Genomic DNA, 4,740 nt, shown 5'->3' with positions numbered 1-4,740 from the left:
GAGTTATTAAAAAAACGATTACATAAATAACACATTAATAAAACCATCTGTGTCACTCCAATTCATTAAATCCATCGATCGTCCTTTGTCAACAATGTGTGCGCGCCGCTGACGGCGCTTGCACTTCAAAATATTCCACAGCCCCATATAACGATATATAAATTATATATCAAATAACTATTATATAAGCAATAATGTTATCAAACCATCTGTGTCACTCCAAATCATTAAATCCATCGATCGTCCTTTGTCAACAATGGGTGCGCGCAGCTGACGGCGCTTGCACTTCAAAATATTCCACAGGCCCATATAACGATATATAAATTAGATATCAAATAACTATTATATAAGCAATAGTATTATCAAGCCATCTGTGCACTCTAAATCATTAAATCCATCGATCAAATTCCTCGTCCTTTGTCAACAACGCCGCGCGTGAGCCCTGAGCATTGTCAGCATCGTCGTTATTCCACAGATCTACTATATAACAATATTGTAGTGTTAACAAAGTTCAAGGAAAGACGTGGGTTTGGTAAACGGCTCTTTATTTAACAAAACAAACTTCCAGGCGTGTGGCGGAGTGGACTTCCAGCCACGGAAGTGGAAGAGAGCTCCATAGAACCGGGTGTGCGTAAAAGCCATGACCGAGCCCCATCCACCGTCCCCAGACAGCCACCCGGCCGAGCGCCGGCCCTCGACTTCCATCCACGGAGGTGAAAGAGAGCTCGGTAGAGTAGGACCGGGTGTGCGTAAAAGCCATGTCCGAGCCCCATCCACCGTCCCTGGACAGCCACCCGGCCGAGCGCCGGCCCCCGACTTCAATCCACGGAGGTGAAAAAGAGCTCCGGAGAGTAGGACCGGGCGTGGGTAAAAGCCATAATAGTTTTTCAAACCTTCTGTGTCACTCCAAATCCTTAAATCCTTCAAACTCTTCGTCCGCCGTGTCACTTAGAAACAAAGTGTACGTGGGGCCCTTCGTCATCTTCGTCATCCCGTGATCAATCTTTGTCCTTTATCTAAACAACCGCCGCGCCACGCCGCGTCGCGTTGCGGCCGTCACTTGGAATTCAAATTACAGTAATCCCTTGCTACATCGCGGTCCGTTTATCGCGGTTTCACTTTTTTTTGGGGGGGAAAATTTTTGAAAAAAAACACATATAAGTCGCTCCTTATTATAAGTCGCCCCCCCCACCCAAACTATGAAAAAAACTTATAGTCCGAAAGTTACGGTATTTGCATTTCGTGCAATTGTTTTTTACTGTAAAATTGACTCAACCACCGCCCATTTTGATCAAACTTAACTAGGCTAGGATTTCCAACTAGGACTAGGGTTTCCAGGAAGGGCTAGAGTTAGACTATATATAAATCACGCGCCGTGTGAGGATCGAACTCTGGACTTTCAGATTACGACACTGACGCGCTACCGCCTGCGCCAACGAGACTTTGTGTCACCTGTCTTAAAATTCTATTTTACTGTAAAAAAGATTCAACCACCGGCCATTTCCATCAAACTGAACTTCATCGAAAGAAAAAGTTACTTTTGTCTGAGCATTCTCAAACTTGGGTTTTCAACTAAGGTTTCCAACTGGGGCGAGGGTTTCCAACAAGGGCTCGAGTTAGGGTTAGGACTAAATAAAGGAGAGCCCCGTGTGAGGGTTGAACTCACGACCTTCAGTTTACTAGACTGATGCGCTACCGCCTGCGCTAACGAGGCCGTGAATGGTTGGTTTTACAAAGGTATTTTACTGTAAAATTGATTCAACCACCGGCCATTTCAATTAAACTCAACTTTACAGACAGAAAACTTTATTCTATTCTGAGCAGGGCTGTGGACTCGGTTCGGACTCGGGGACTCGGTCGGACTCGGTCATTTTTGCCGGACTCGGACTCGGTGCTGATTTTGACCGAGTCCACCGAGTCCGACAATAAAAAAAAAGAGGCTAGACGCAGCCAGAGAGTGTCAGGTTACAGTCAGCGTGGTAGGAGTTGGAAGAAGCAGTAAAAACTCCACCAAAGTCGTCGTAATGACCCGTGATATATGTTATATCCTTACTATTTTCTAGGTTCTTAGATAGCAAGAATAGGTCGGACAACGACGTGAATGATAACTGCTTTATTCCTTACTCACAGTGCGTTCACAGGGCGTACCAGAACAACACAGAATGCCCATCCCACTTCCGGGGGTTTTCTACTACGGAATTTGAGTTAGCCCAAAATACACAACATCTCTTCCCCTCTTACAATGAACGTGCTATATGCATGAACAACATAGTCTTATGCACCTATAACTTGACATCTTCAAGATCTATCAATAACTACCATTAAACAATTATCATATATGGTCCAGACAATTATGACAACAATATTCCCATGAAACCTTAACTTTGGGTGAGGGTGGACTACCTCGAATTATACCGAATTATAGCGAAAAACCGATGTCGTACGGCGTCGTACGGCGTCAACACTATGTTGTTTGAGTGAATTGATTTTACAATTTTTATCCCCCCCTCCCCACCATCTGTCCACTTTGCTTGGGACAAAAAGGAGCCTCAGAACTGAAATTTCTTCTCAATTATTCATTCAAATCAATTCACTCAAATCATTCTCGTTATGAAGATTTGATCACAAAACGTTTCCGTCTGTACGACTGGTCTTGAATGCACCCCGCTTAAATGGCAGAACGCGGATGAATTTAAAGACATCAAATGAGAATAATCCTTTATAAAAATTAAAATGACTGACGCAAACGTGAGGTTCTTCATGTTTTTATTGAAAACAACATAGTGCTGACGCCGTACGACATGGGTTTTTCGCTTTCCAAATAAGGGGTCGTCACTAATTATTTGTGTTTAGATAAATGTCTGAGCTATAATGGTGTAATTAATGATTAAAACTTGAAAGTATCTGTTTATTGTATTCGTTTATATGTTTATAAAGACAAAGCCATCACAAAACTGTTGTAATTATTTAGATTTTGATCTAAATTAGCCTTGAATAAAGACTAAGCAGTCACATGAATTAACAGAAAAAATGGACAGCCGGACTCGGACCCGGACTCGGACTCATGGGCAAGAGGCCGGACTCGGACTCGGTGCAAAAATCCGACCGAGTCCACAGCCCTAATTCTGAGCAACCTACTATCTTCTGAAATTGACAATGATTTTACTGTGGAATATGGAAAACAGCGCCCCGTGTGAGGGTCGAGCTCACAACCTTCAGATTTTGAGACTGATGCACGACCACTTGCACTAACAAGGTAATATGTCAATTGCATTACAATTCTCTTTTACTGTAAATTGATTAATCCACAGGCCATTTATGTCTGTAACAATTGTGAACTTCACTTGCCACTAAAGGCTGCAGTCATCAGAAGTCGTTGCTGTGTTTCACTTGGTACAGTCTTTCACATGGCTATGTGGCCTAATGGATAAGGTGTCTGACTTCGGATCAGAAGATTGAGGGTTCAAGTCCCTTCATGGTCAATTTAATATAATTCATATGAGATCAATGACTTTATTTCAGTCTGAACCAACTCTTGTATATTATCAGAAAGGGTTTTGGTTTCTGATTTCTTTTTTTGTTGTGCTGACTCCCCCCCAATCTCCGTTTTCAGTGCAACAAAGTGACAAAAACCAAAAGAAAAAATGTTTTCTCTATTACACACTAGGGCAGGGGTGGCTGTAGATTTACTGTATATGCTCAAAAATCATTGCACTGCTATCACTTGTCAGAATTTCCTGTATGGCTATCTGGCCTAATGGATAAGATTTCAAATCTAAACAGATCTTCATGTCTAGTGAATCATCAAATTGAAAGAGGAAAATATAGGTAAACTGTTTGTGTGCTGTTTTGATCTTTGTTGTGGTGACCCCAAATGTCAGTGACAAAAGCCAAAAGAAAGAGGCAAATTTTTCATCTCATGTACAATTTTTAATTTGTTTCTCTTGACTCCAGTCGAGCAACCTGTGCTTGCTGATATTCACAATCCCTGCTTACTTTGCTGCCCTACCCCTTAAAAGAAGAAAAGGTTATTTTAGTCTGAGCCACCTGCTCCCGACGAAAGCCTGAAATGTGGCGAAATGTTGAAAGGTTCAAGGGGGCCGAATACTTTCGCAAGGCACTGTAGCAGTTCTAGCATTGATCCACGGCAATAACACAGGCTAGTAATTTGTTGAAAGGTCAATTTAAACCTGCATTGAGGGTCCTCAAAGAATAAAAAAAATAAAATAAAAAAAAATAAAAAATATATTTTTGAAAAAAAATTGTAAAACCTAAAACTTCTAAAATTAAGATGGGAAATAAAAACGGTAAATCCCTAACTCTTGATGGAGATGAGAAGTACATGGCGAGTAGATTTCTTAATTGTATGCAATACATGCCGAGGTGGAAGAAAAAGTATGGAGTAGAAGGGAAGTTGAAAGTTGAAGTGTGGAAGATAGTGGTTGATGTTTTGGAGGAGAGTGTAGATAGGAAAACCAAGGGACTGAAAAAGAAAAGAAAAGAGAGAGAGTTGAATTGTGCTAGACTGTGGTTGAAAGCTTCACAATGGAGAAGAGAACAAATTCATAAGACAAAAAATAGAAAGATAAAAAGTGATGAGGCTGCCATTCAATTAAGATTTGAAAAAGAATTCTGGGTGCACAGTGGCATCCCATTCGATGATGCAGCTGAGAGTGCTTATCAGCAACATCTTAAAAATGGGCTCCTCACTGGTTTTCCCCCCGACTTAGGCAACTGGGT

General features: G+C 41.5%; 2 non-coding genes across 2 annotated transcripts; one reads left to right on the top strand and one right to left on the bottom strand.

Annotated features, from left to right (window-relative positions):
- Positions 1-1,641: 1,641 nt before the first annotated feature.
- Positions 1,642-1,714, bottom strand: trnat-agu. The gene has a single exon. It is a non-coding gene; the product is annotated as a tRNA-Thr (tRNA).
- A 1,695-nt stretch (positions 1,715-3,409) lies between these two features.
- Positions 3,410-3,482, top strand: trnar-ucg. Its single transcript has one exon. It is a non-coding gene; the product is annotated as a tRNA-Arg (tRNA).
- Positions 3,483-4,740: the final 1,258 nt, after the last annotated feature.

Source organism: Syngnathus acus, unplaced genomic scaffold (genome assembly GCF_901709675.1).
Source record: "Syngnathus acus unplaced genomic scaffold, fSynAcu1.2, whole genome shotgun sequence".
In the NCBI taxonomy this organism is placed as follows: domain Eukaryota; kingdom Metazoa; phylum Chordata; class Actinopteri; order Syngnathiformes; family Syngnathidae; genus Syngnathus; species Syngnathus acus.
The sequence above is the reverse complement of the archived record's forward strand: the minus strand, read 5'-3'. Positions and strand labels throughout refer to the sequence as shown.